This window comes from Sceloporus occidentalis, unplaced genomic scaffold (assembly GCF_023333645.1).
Source record: "Sceloporus occidentalis isolate IW3139 unplaced genomic scaffold, rSceOcc1.0.p SCAF_69, whole genome shotgun sequence".
In the NCBI taxonomy this organism is placed as follows: Eukaryota; Metazoa; Chordata; class Lepidosauria; order Squamata; family Phrynosomatidae; genus Sceloporus; species Sceloporus occidentalis.
The window spans coordinates 4,056,234-4,070,136 of NW_028317049.1; the positions used below are offsets into that span (position 1 = coordinate 4,056,234).

Sequence of the window (13,903 nt, forward strand, 5' to 3'; positions counted from 1 at the left end):
AGGAAAGCTCATGCTGCCAACTTCTTTCTTTCAGTTAGTCTCAAAGGTGCTACAGGATCTCTCTACATACTGATTGTACAGACTAACATGGCTGTATCTTTGAATTCTACCAATATGTAGTATAGGGTTTGTTGTTGTTGTTGTTGTTGAAAACTAGTACAACTGCTTGCCATGCAGGAATACACAACTAAAGCACTCCTAAGAGATGGCCATCCAACCTCTGCTTGAAGTCCTCTAAAGAACTCCATGGCAATTTATTTCACTGGCAAACAAATCTTAGGAGCTTATCACACTGGGGCTGATTTCGGCATTAAAGAGAGATAAAAGTGCATTTAAAGCATCCCACAAATAAAGCGAAAATGGCGAGTAATTGCAGGAATGATTATCACACGCAATTGTGCAAATAAAGCGATATCGGAAATGCACTGCTGCTGAAATCCCGAAAGTAAAAAAAGCGCGCATTAATGCTTCTTTGTGACCACTTTAATGTGACGTTGTGTGAAATTGTTTTGCGTAATTATGTGGTTTTCCTGGGATATTCACAGGACAAACTCCCAATCTCCTTCGTGTGATACACTCCTTACTCTCATGAGTATCTTCCTGATAAGCAGGTGGAATCTCTTTTCTTGTGATTTTCATCCATTGGTTTGTGAGCCGGTCTCTGGAGGAACAGAAAACAAGCTCGCTCCATCTTCTATATCACAGTTAAAGACAGCAATGATATCACTTCTCAGTCTTCTCCTCTCCAAGCTAAACATGTCCAACTTTCTAAACTGTTGCTCACAGGGTTCCAGACCTTTTACCATCTTGGTCGCCCTTCTCTGGATACGTTCCAGCTTGTCTGTATCCTTCTTGAACTGTGGTGCCCAGATCCTGACACAGCATTGCAGGTGAGGCTTGAGTCACTTTTTCATGAACCCAGGCAGAGGATAACCCCAGCCTACCTGGAGCAAAATAGATCCAGACCTTGACATCTCCAGGTAGGCTGGGGTTATCCTCTGCCTGGGTTCATGAAAAAGTGACTCAAGCCCTTGGACTGCTAAGAAAATTAATTTTCCTTGAAGCGACATTCTTGCTTCGAAGAACCCAGCTGCCACAAAACACCATGGTTTTGCTGTCACACTCCTGACTCCACATGGCCTCCAAATACCTTCTAAATTTCAAATGTAAAAATAGAAATGATGTTGGCTGCGTCTACGTTGCAGAATCAATGCAGCTTGACACTGCTTTAACTGCCATGGCTCGGTGCTATTTGAATATGGGGATTTGTAGTTTTGTGAGATATTTAGGCCTGTTACAGACTGCCAAAATAAAGCTGCTTGGGGTCTCTTTGGAGGTATGCTGTTTAAATGATGCATGCACCCTAAGAATCCAGAAGCTGCACTCCAGTGCTTAGGAATGGAGTGTGGCTTTGGCGCGAGCATCCTAAGAATCCAGAAGCTGCACCAAAGCTGCACTCCAGCGCTTAGGAATGGAGTGTGGCTTTGGCGCAAGCGTCCTAAGAATCCAGAAGCTGCACCAAAGCTGCACTCCAGCGCTTAGGAATGGAGTGTGGCTTTGGCGCGAGCGTCCTAAGAATCCAGAAGCTGCACCAAAGCTGCACTCCAGTGCTTAGGAATGGAGTGTGGCTTTGGCGCAAGCGTCCTAAGAATCCAGAAGCTGCACCAAAGCTGCACTCCAGCGCTTAGGAATGGAGTGTGGCTTTGGCGCGAGCATCCTAAGAATCCAGAAGCTGCACCAAAGCTGCACTCCAGCGCTTAGGAATGGAGTGTGGCTTTGGCGCGAGCGTCCTAAGAATCCAGAAGCTGCACCAAAGCTGCGCTCCAGTGCTTAGGAATGGAGTGTGGCTTTGGCGCGACCTCCGGACTCTTAGGACCCATGCATCATTTAAATAGCATACCTCCAAAGAGACCCGAAGCAGCTCTATTTTGGCAGTCTGTAACAGGCCTTAGTCTTCATTGTCAAAGAGTGCTGATGGTACAACAATTAGCACATATATAAGTCTGTCCCTGGCTTACCACTTCACCAAATACATCTGCGAAAGTAGACTGAAGCCTACGAAAGCACATGCTGCCAACTTCTTCCTTTCATTGTGTCTCAAAGGTGCTACAAGATCTCTCTGCATACAAATAGAAATGTTGGCTGTATCTACGTTGCAGAATATATGCAGCTTGACACTGCTTTAACTGCCATGACTCGATGCTATGGAATTTGGGGATTTGTAGTTTTGTGAGATGTTTAGCCTTCTCTGTCAGATCGCTGTAGTGCCACGACAAACTACAAATTGCAGAATTCCATAGCACTGAGCCATGGCAGTTAAACTACATTGATTTTAAAGTGCGGCAGCAACTGTTGTGTCTCTTTTCGTTGCAACTCAGACTGGCAAAGTTTGTAGAAGGGGTTGGTAAATGGCCCCTTGCCCTGACACAGTTGCCCACCGCTTTATTAAACAGACAGTGCTCAGCTACAATGGGCACCTGAACATACCAGGCAGATTCCAGGTCCTATCTGGATACCACGGTCAATTTGGGTTAATCCAAACATGAAGTAACTCCATTATGGAGCATTTGCCACCAAATGCGAAACAGCAAATTCTGCAAGGAAAAGGAACTCCTGATCAGATTTGATGGTTCCCTCCCAGAAATCTTTGCACGTCTCCTGGGGTACCTAGCCAAACCCCTGAATACGGTGAAGTTTCTGACGTCCCTATGTCAGGGGAAAAAAGTTCTCATGTATTCCACACAGCTTCATGCTTTTAAAAGGCAAAGGCTGACTCTCACGTAGAATGGAGCTGTGGGGATTAAATCCTTTCAGGCAGAAGCAAAACTCAGCATTATGATCATCTCTCCTACCAACAAGGCAGAAGAATTGCTTAGCGCGATACACAGGGGTATTAGGAGGACTAATGGGATGAAACGGAAGAAAAGGAGCATTTGGGCTTATAGTCTTGTGAATTCGTGGCGGTGAGAAGAATTAGGCTGCCGGATAGCCTTCTCCGGAGAACAGCCCACATTTCCCCCCATCTCTCCTCCTCTCACTTGGGACCCTTAAAATGACGGAGGACACCACAGTGAAAAATGTTCCAAGGAGAGATCTTGGCTACCATGCAAGTGCTGGGACAAATGTGCGGGTGGCCAAAATGCCCAGGCATTTTTTGGGGCTTGGCTGCAAGAGATGTCTTTTAAAGCAGCAAATAATGGCCTGATACAGACAGCCAAAATAAAGCTGCATCGAGTCACTTTGGAGATAGGGTGCATCCTAAGAGTCCAGAAGCTGCACCAAAGCCACGCTCCAGTCCTAAGGACTGGAGTGCAGCATTGGTGCAGCTTCCAGACTCTTAGGACAGATGCATCATTGAAACACCATATCTCCAAAGTGACTTGAAGCAGCTTTATTTTGGCTGTCTGTATAGGGCCAAAGATTGGTAATGAATTTGTCAAGCTTTTCACAGATTAATCCATTAAATAATTGTATATATTGTGGTTTCTCTCTCTCTCTGGTTGGTGTTTCAAACTCTTTTGAGGGGAAGTGGACGTTTCCTGTTACGCACAAGGAAGGATTTTCAAATAAAACATTTTTTAAAGGCAACAATGAAAAGCAGCCATGAAGGAACTATTTGTTGTTGTTAGCTGTCCTCGAGTCGGTTCAGATTCATGGCAACCCCGTGGATGAGACATCTCCAAGACTCTCTATCCTCCATTGCCTTGCCCAGATCCTGCAAGCCTTTGCCCATAACCCTCCTGATCAAGTCTATCCATCTGGTCTGTGGTCTTCCTCTCTTTCTTCTCCCCTTTACCTTTCCTAGCATTATTGTTTCTTCTAGTGACCCATGCCTTCTCATGATGTGACCAAAGTATGACAGTTTCAACTTAGGCCTGTTACAGACTGCCAAAATAGAGCTGCTTCGGGTCTCTTTGGAGGTATGCTATTTAAATGATGCATGGGTCCTAAGAGTCCGGAGGTCGCGCCAAAGCCACACTCCATTCCTAAGCACCGGAGTGCAGCTTTGGTGCAGCTTCCGGATTCTTAGGACGCATGCATCATTTAAATAGCATACCTTCAAAGAGACCCGAAGCAGCTTTATTTTGGCAGTCTGTAACAGGCCTTAGTTTCATCTTAGCTTCCAAGGAGAGCCCTGGTCCAAAAGAACCCATTTGCTGGTCTTCTTGGCTGTCCATGGGATCCTAAGTACGCTTTTCCAGCACCACATTTCAAACTAATTGATTTTCTTTCTGTTTGCTTCCTTCGCTATCCAGCTCTCACATCTGTACATGGTAATGGAGAATACAATGGCCTGGACGATTCTAACTTTAGTGCTCAGTTGTATGCCTTTGCTCTTCAGTATCTTTTCCAGTTCTTTCATAGCTGCCCTTCCCATTCCTAGTCTAATAATTTCTTGACTGCAGTCTTCATTCTGGTCAATGTTTGATCCTAGATATGGGAATTCTTTCACTATTGCAATTTCCTCGTTGTCTAGATTGAATTTGTGTAATTCTTCTGTGGTCATTATTTTTGTTATCTTTGGCGGGTTATAGACCGCCGCTTTGAGGCGGTCTCCGCCGCCGCTGTTTGCTCCGAAAGGGAGCCGTTGCAGCCACACTGCGCGGCTCCCTTGCGGAGCAAAAAAGAAGCTCCAAAATGGAGCTTCTTTCTGCAGCGCCCTAATGACGTCGCGAGGCGCCGCTGGCGCACTCACGACGTCATTAGCACCGCGGCACGTTCGGACGCACAGCGTCCGATATGTAAAGATGGCGCCGGCCGTGTGGAACGGCCGGCCCCATATTGTACGGACAGAGTCCGTATTAGAGCCAGGGGCGTCTAGAAGAGACGCCCCTTTTTTAAAATGGGACGTCCTGCGGATGTCCCAAGTGCCAGTCTGTAACCAGCCTTTATGTTCAGCTTCAGACCTGCCTTTGCACTGTCATCTTATTAACTGTTCCAGTTCCCGAATGTCTTCGGCTAATATTATGGTATCGTTGTCTGCATATCTTAGGTTGTTAATGTTGCTTCCATCTATCGTCACTCCTTGTTTTGATTCTAATTCTGCTTTTCTTATGAAGTTTTCAGCATATAAGTTAAACACGTAAGGTGATAGGATGCAGCCTTGCCTGACGCCTTTCCCAATTGGGAACCATTCTGTTTCCCCAAATTCTGTTCTGACAGTGGCTTCTTGTCCTTGGTACAGATTCCTCATCAGGACTATCAGATGTAGTGGCACCCCCATGTCTTTGAGTGCCGTCCATAGCTTTTTGTGATGTATACAATCAAATGGTTTGCTGTAGTCTATAAAACACATGCTCATTCTTTTTTGGAATTCTTTAGTGTGCTCCATAAGATCCTCAAATATAAAGATGTATCATTTATTACTAAAGTCAGATTCATCCAGGATTTTGCATCTGGTGCAAAAACTGGAGACTGAAGAAAGCTGACAGGAAAAGAATAAAAGATATAGCCATGGCAATCTGTAGATTCGGTCTGTAGAGGGATCTTGTTAAAACCTTTGAAACTCACTGAAAGAAAGAATTTGGCAGCATGAGCGTTCCTAAACTTCACTAAAAGCATCTTAGGAAGTAGACTTTAGTCTGCGAAAGCTCGCGCTGGCAACTTTTTTCTTTCAGTGAGTCTCAAAGGTGCTCCAAGATCTCTCCACATACTTGACCCTATATATGCATCTAAGGAAGTAGACTGAAGTCTAGGAAAGCTCCTGCTGCCAACTTCTTTCTTTCAGTGAGTCTCAAAGGTGCTACAAGATCTCTCCACATACTTGACCCTATATATGCATCTGAGGAAGTAGACTGAAGTCTAGGGAAGCTCCTGCTGCCAACTTCTTTCTTTCAGTGAGTCTCAAAGGTGCTCCAAGATCTCTCCACATACTTGACCCTATATATGCATCTAAGGAAGTAGACTGAAGTCTAGGAAAGCTCCTGCTGCCAACTTCTTTCTTTCAGTGAGTCTCCAAGGTGCTCCAAGATCTCTCCACATACTTGACCCTATATATGCATCTAAGGATGTAGACTGAAGTCTAGGAAAGCTCATGCTGCCAACTTCTTTCTTTCAGTGAGTCTCAAAGGTGCTACAAGATCTCTCTACAATAGTGGTCCCCAAACTGTGCCCTTTAAGAGATTTTGGAGTTCAGCTCCCAGAAACCTCAGCCATGTTGGCCAATAGTCTGGGATTCTGGGAGCTGGAGTGCAAAATCCCTTAAAGAGCACAGTTTGAGGACCCCCTGCTCTACAAGGAAAAGAATCAATTTGTCTGAGATGATGTTGCTGGAGGAGATATCTATGGAAACTAAGGATTGCCAGAAAGACAAATGGGTCTTAGAGCAAATGGAGCCTGAACATTTAGAATAAATCAAGGCTGGAATACGCTGCCTTGGAGTATGGTGGAGTCTCCTTCTTTGGAGGTTCTTAAACAGAGGTTGGATGGCCATCTATTGGGAATGCTTGGGTTGGGTCTTTCTGCATGGCAAAAGCTTGGACTGGATGGCCCATGGAGTATCTTCCAACTCTATGATCTATGAATTAGAAGGCTTCCACTTCTCTTAGGCAAACTAGGCCAACTGAACACCTCTGCCATTGGCTCATTGACCTCTGAGATCATAATCTCACAGTTCTAGTCCACTGACCATCCGCTACTGGCCTGGAATAGAAGGTGACTTCTGAAGGAGCCATGGACGGTATCGCCACCGGATAGCTTTGTTGTCGCTGTTCATGAACTGCCACTGACAACTTTGTCACATCCGGAGATGGAAACAGGGGAAGACTTTGTGTTTGTTGAGCAAGAGGAGGGAACGCAGGCCTGTGAAGGCCAGACACCCATCCCTACAGAGCCGCCATTTGGTAAAGCAAACCCGAAGCCCCCCGAGCAAAGCCAAGCCTCTCGTCTCTCCATGCTGTCTGTTGTGTGCATCCAACACTCGGTGGATTTGGCGAACCTCTACCACGACCTCAAGGAGGTGGAGCGGGAAACAAGACACTTCCAGGAAGACATCACAAACACTTTGTGCACGCTGGAAAGCACCCTCAGGGCCTTGACAGAGCTGATGACCAGACTCGAAACCAGAACCAGGAACGTGGAGCAGAGGCTGAGAGAAGAAGAAGACCGAGGCACCGCTCGGAGCAAAGTACTTGCGTTCCTATTATCTGGAGAGAAGGAGCTCCGCAAAAAGTGTGCCGTTCTGGAAAGGATGTTCCTCAAGAAGAGCGCCTGGCTGGAAGGGATGATCCATAAATGGACAAAGACTTAGAGAAACCCAACCGGAGTGGAACTTGCCATTAAAAACAAAACGAAACCAAACAACTTGCAAAATGTTTTCCCCAGCATTTAGGTCTCAGGGCCTAATCCCGACAAGGAGTTTTATAATGGAAAAGGGCAAATAATTTTGAATAAATATAACCATCCTTAGAAACTGTCTTCATAACTTTAAGGGGATGTGGTCATAGCATTATTCTCCCACTTTAACTGCGATGGCAGCTTCCTGTGGCATTCTGGGGTTGGTAGTTTAGTGGGGCCTAAGAGCTTTTCTGGCTGAAAATTGTAAATGCCACTTCCTAAACTGCAATTCCAGTAGCCATAAAAGTGGAACAATAGCACTATAACAGTGCAGTGCGGTCAAGCCACCACACCTAGGTACAGTCGGCCCTCCTTATCCACGGATTTTTTTTATCCACGGATTCAAGCATCCGCAGATTGAAAATATTCAAAAAAAATGATAAATTCCAAATAGCAAACCTTGATTTTGCCATTTTATATAAGGGGCCCCATTTTGCTATGCCATTGTATTGAACGGGACTTGAGCATCCATTGATTTTGGCCTGTTACAGACAGGCCAAAATAAAGCTGCTTCGAGTCACTTTGGAGGTATGGTATTTCAATGATGCATGAGTCCTAAGAGTCCAAAAGCCACACCAAAGCTGCACTGCAGTCCTTAGGACCAGAGCGTGGCTTTGGTGCGGCTTTTGGACTCTTAGGACGCATGCATCATTGAAATACCATACCTCCAAAGTGATTCGAAGCAGCTTTATTTTGGCCTGTCTGTAACAGGCCATTGTTATCCACAGGGAATCCTGGAACCAAACCCCAGTGGATAACAAGGACCCACTGTATTGCCATCAGTTTGCCTAGAATGGGTTTTATGATGGTAGGCAGAGGCTCAAAGTTGGGGTAACAGCTGTGTTGGTGTGGGTTTGTAGTCCAGAAAAGTAATTTCAAAGTTCTGGGTCATAAAGAGAAGATACTAGCCACAGATGCAGGCGAAACGTCAGGAATAAACTCTTCTAGAACATGGCCACAGAGCCCGAAAAAACCCACAAAACACTACCTGAAATGATTTCCTATATCTCTTGGAACGGCTGGGTTTTGTGCATGGCTCAGTTGTGCGAGACAGTCCCCTCGCTCACACACAAATATGGTGGGTGGCTATGACTGGCCTGTTACAGACTGCCAAAATAAAGCTGCTTGGGGTCTCTTTGGAGGTATGCTGTTTAAATGATGCATGCACCCTAAGAATCCGGAAGCTGCACCAAAGCTGCACTCCAGTGCTTAGGAATGGAGTGTGGCTTTGGTGCGACCTCCGGACTCTTAGGACCCATGCATCATTTAAATAGCACACCTCCAAAGAGACTCGAAGCAGCTTTATTTTGGCAGTCTGTAACAGGCCTATGTTTGCCAAAGAAAAACTGGTCCTTTCTCTCTTGCTTTTCCCTCCCAACCTTTTCTACTAATCACTGACGTCATGGAAAGTACTCCTCTAGTTTGGAGCCGAGGTAAAAGTAACCCAGTCTTGCTCATTTTTTCTCCCCGCTGCTCCCATTAGCGTAGAAATGGGAGGATGGATAATAATAAAAGTGTTGGCAGTGATGAAATGAATAGTGATCCCCACCCGCCACCCTCCTTTCCTTCCTCTTAACCGGTGACACAGATTTCTCGGGGTGGTTTTTCTCTCCGCTGGGTTTGCCGCGGTCCCATCTTCCTTCCAGATTCCTCTCCCTGCGTTTTTGCCCTTGCAGACATTTCTGAATGCCCGCTCTTGGTCTTACAGGTATTGATTTCATCTCACAAAAGCATGTCACCATTCACATCTGGCCGTGAGCTGGTGAAACTTTGGCCGGTTCACATTGGAGAAGGCAGGAGCTGCATCTGTGCTGCAGACTTTGTGCCGTGTGGCACCGCTTTCACTGCCATGGCTCAATGCCACGGATTTGTAGTTTTGTAAGAGATTTAGCTGGTGCCACAACTAACTACAAAGCCCAGGATTGCAAAGGATGGAGACATGGCAGATAAAGCAGTGTCAGTTCTATAGTACAGCAGTAGCCAGTGTTTCACTTGCTATGTGGCATGAAGTAGCTGCCTCACAAAACATATTTTTGAGTGTCACAAAAGGAGCATTACAGTCAGCCCTCCTTATCCCCAGGATTTTGGTATTCACAGGAGTCCTGGAACCAAACCCCAGGACTAAACCAAACCAATGACCCACTGTACTTAATTTTTTTAATTGCCAGGAATAGGGATGGCTTAGATGACTTGGACACTTATGGACAAGTCAGGATCCACGGGTTCATTTCTTCTGGAAGAATGCAGGATTCCATTAGGATCATCAAATCCCAGAGTTGATCTCAAGGGTCACCTACTCCAATCCGTTGCCATGCAGGAATCTTCACCCAGAGAGGTGATCATCTTCTTTGTTGTTGTTACTGTAGAGTAAGGTTCTCTTGGCAAGATATATTTGGGAATGTTTGCCTTTGAGCATGACTTGCCCAAGAGCGCCCAGGCTGAATTGGAGAAATACTGCTATCTGATGCCGCTTTAACTGCCATGGCTTCATGCTATGGTTCCTAGTTTGTTGTGGCACCAGAGCTCTCTGACAGAGAAGGCTAAATATCTCACAGAACTACAGCTCCCCAAGGCCTGTTACCGACTGCCAAAATAAAGCTGCTTCGGGTCTCTTTGGAGGTATGCTGTTTAAATGATGCATGCATCCTAAGAATCCGGAAGCTACACCAAAGCTGCACTTCAGTGCTTAGGAATGGAGTGTGGCTTTGGCGCAACCTCCGGACTCTTAGGACCCATGCATCATTTAAATAGCATACCTCCAAAGAGACCCGAAGTAGCTTTATTTTGGCAGTCTGTAGCAGGCCCAAGTTTCATAGAGCCATGACATGGCGGAATCAAACTGCATTATTTCTCCAGTACAGATGTAGCCCCAGTGGGTTTCCATGGCTAAATGGAATTGAACCCTGGCCTTCCAGAGTGCTAGTCCAATTAACAAATACACAACATCAGTTAAAAACACACCCGTTGAAACAGATATCAGTTTAAAAGCACAAATAGGATGCTGGATTTAGGTCTATAGTCTATGTACCTTTGTTTGGGTTATGGCCTAAATACCCTAAAGGCACCAGATCTCCTCTGATCTTGGAATCTAAGCAGGGTCAGTGCTGGTTAATGCTTGGGTGGGAGACGGCCAATGGATACCAGGTGCTGTAGGTGATATTTCAGAGGGAGGAACTGGCAAAACCATCTCTTGAGTACGCCTTGCCTAAGAAAACCTTATGAAATTTAGGGAATTGCCATAAGTCGACAGGCAGCTTGAAGGCACATACATCTTTATAGGAGGAAGATACAAATACCTGGAATGCACCAGATCCCATCCAGATCTTTTAGACACGTTGGCCTGTTCCAGACAGCCAAAATAAAGCTGCTTCGAGTCACAGTGGAGGTATGGCGTTTCAATGATGCATGCATGCGTCCTAAGAGTCCAGAAGTCGCACCAAAGCCACGCTCCAGCCTGGACTCTTAGGACGCATGCATCATTGAAACACCATACCTCCACTGTGACTCGAAGCAGCTTTATTTTGGCTGTCTGGAACAGGCCTAAGAATACATTTATAGCACTCTTATTCCACTTTAACTGCAATGGTTCCTTCTTAAAGAATGCTAGGACTGACAGTTTGGAGATGGGCATTTACAGTTGTCTACTGCAGTGGGTCCCAAGCTTTGGCCTTCCAAACTTTGGTTTTGGACTTCAACTCCCAGAAGCCCCAGCCAGTCAAGAATCCTGAGAGCTGAAGTCCAAAATATTTGGGAGGACCAAAGTTTTGGCACCCATTGCTCTAAATTAGAAACCCTAGACGTCTATAGGATGCAACCTTGGCAATGAAAGTGGATTCATAGCGCTAAAAACTTTGTAGTATGAATAGGCACCAGGTACTGTGGGCTATATTTCAGAGGAGGGCAATGGCAAACCATTTCCAGGCATTCCCTGCCTAAGAAGAACCTTTGAAATGCATTCAAACGTTGGCAGGGGACTTGAAGCCATTCACTCACACACACAGTTGTGTAGCAGAAATTTCAGCAGGTGTTGTTGGTTACCCAGCTGCCTGACTAGCAACACCTGCTGAAATTGCCTTAGCCACACCATACAACTGCTCAAGCACACAAGTTTGAGAGTGAAATGTCTCTCGTGCAACTACAATTTTCGCAGTCCTGTGTGGTTTTGGCCCTTGAAAGAGTGTTGTACTTGTTGCCATTGTTGGAGAAAGAGGTAAGAAGACATGGGCCTGTTACAGACTGCCAAAATAAAGCTGCTTTGGGTCTCTTTGGAGGTATGCTGTTTAAATGATGCATGCATCCTAAGAATCCAGAAGCTGCACCAAAGCTGCACTCCGGTGCTTAGGAATGAAGTGTGGCTTTGGCGCGACCTCCAGACTCTTAGGACCCATGCGTCATTTAAATAGCACACCTCCAAAGAGACCCCAAGCAGCTTTATTTTGGCAGTCTATAACAGGCCATGGATTTTGTCTGGGTTTGCTTTTGGTGGAGGTAAATTGAAAATCCATTGAAAGTACTGAGTAACAGCTAAGTTTTTGGAGTCGAAGGCTTTCATGTCCGGCATCCATAGTTCTTTGAGGGTTTTTCGGGCTACGGATCCCCAAGAACATGGCCACGTAGTCCGAAAAACCCACAAAAAACTATAGCTAAGTTTTTGTTTGCCTTTTAAGATATGTTTAGGTTGTTGCAGTTGCTGGTATTTTCATTATATTTTTCTGTTAAGGGGGAGTTGCCAAATGAAACGCTGCTCAAGGCTCTTGTTTCTTTCCCAGTTGTGTAGAAGAGGAGATTTCAGCCTGTGTTGCAAGATATAGCTGCTGAAATGGTTTCTTGTGCACGATATGTTAACTATAGTTTTTTGGGGTTTCATAAAATTCATAGGCCTGTTACAGACTGCCAAAATAAAGCTGCTTCAGGTCTCTTTGGAGATATCCTGTTTAAATGATGCATGGGTCCTAAGAATCCGGAAGCTGCACCAAAGCTGCACTCCGGTGCTTAGGAATGGAGTGTGGCTTTGGCGCGAGCATCCTAAGAATCCAGAAGCTGCACCAAAGCTGCACTCCAGCGCTTAGGAATGGAGTGTGGCTTTGGCGCGAGCATCCTAAGAATCCAGAAGCTGCACCAAAGCTGCCCTCCAGCGCTTAGGAATGGAGTGTGGCTTTGGCGCGAGCATCCTAAGAATCCAGAAGCTGCACCAAAGCTGCCCTCCAGCGCTTAGGAATGGAGTGTGGCTTTGGCGCGAGCATCCTAAGAATCCAGAAGCTGCACCAAAGCTGCACTCCAGCGCTTAGGAATGGAGTGTGGCTTTGGCGCGAGCATCCTAAGAATCCAGAAGCTGCACCAAAGCTGCACTCCAGCGCTTAGGAATGGAGTGTGGCTTTGGCGCGAGCATCCTAAGAATCCAGAAGCTGCACCAAAGCTGCACTCCAGTGCTTAGGAATGGAGTGTGGCTTTGGCGCGAGCATCCTAAGAATCCAGAAGCTGCACCAAAGCTGCCCTCCAGTGCTTAGGAATGGAGTGTGGCTTTGGCGCGAGCATCCTAAGAATCCAGAAGCTGCACCAAAGCTGCCCTCCAGTGCTTAGGAATGGAGTGTGGCTTTGGCGCGAGCATCCTAAGAATCCAGAAGCTGCACCAAAGCTGCACTCCAGCGCTTAGGAATGGAGTGTGGCTTTGGCGCGACCTCCGGACTCTTAGGACCCATGCATCATTTAAATAGCATACCTCCAAAGAGACCCGAAGCAGCTTTATTTTGGCAGTCTGTAACAGGCCATAGACTTCTAGGACATGGCCACATAGCCCAAAAAACCCCACGAAAAACAGTGGATGAAAGCCTTCGACTACATATATATTATCCATAGTCAAGAATTTGGTTTGTTTGGTTCATAGCTAATTTGCCTGCATTCATTGTGAGGTTTGGCGTCATTTGTGTATCTTTATTTTAATGGTTTCGAGGTGTGCTCACAGCTTGATTTATGATGACAGTTTCACTGATTCATTCAGATAGGCAAAGGGACCTTTTTGCACATTTGGGACTAACTAATAGCAATGCAAGTACATTTCTATACCGCTTACCAGTGAACTAGCACTCCCAAAGCGGTTTACAATGTGTAAACCAATTGCCCCTTAACTGAGCGAAAGAAGTTATAGCATAAGCTTTTGTAGACTTGGTCGGTTTCCTCAGACTTCAGGTGTGTCTGCATTGCAGAAAGAGTCCAGTTTGTGACACCGCTTTCTCTGCCATGGTTCAATGCAATGCAGTCCTGGGATTTGTATGTAGAGAGATCTTGTAGCACCTTTGAGACTCACTGAAAGAAAGAAGTTGGCAGCAGGAGCTTTCCTAGACTTCAGTCTACTTCCTTAGATGCATATATAGGGTCAAGTATGTGGAGAGATCTTGTCGCACCTTTGAGACTCACTGAAAGAAAGGAGTTGGCAACATGAGCTTTCGTAGGCTTCAGTCTACTTCCGCAGATGCATTTGGTGAAGTGGTAAGCCATGGACAGACTTAGACATCCTCAAGTTGTTGTAGCACCAGTACTCTTTGACAAAGAAGGCTCAACAACATCTCAC

The 13,903-nt window shown here is 45.8% G+C and overlaps 1 long non-coding RNA gene across 1 annotated transcript in view; it reads left to right on the top strand.

The window, feature by feature from the left end:
* Positions 1-842: 842 nt before the first annotated feature.
* LOC149286423 (uncharacterized) overlaps positions 843-13,903 on the top strand; it is a 77,983-nt gene continuing 64,922 nt past the window's right edge. Inside the window, exon 1 of the long non-coding RNA XR_016277613.1 lies at positions 843-890. This is a non-coding gene — a long non-coding RNA (uncharacterized LOC149286423). The remainder of the gene's footprint in view (positions 891-13,903) is intronic.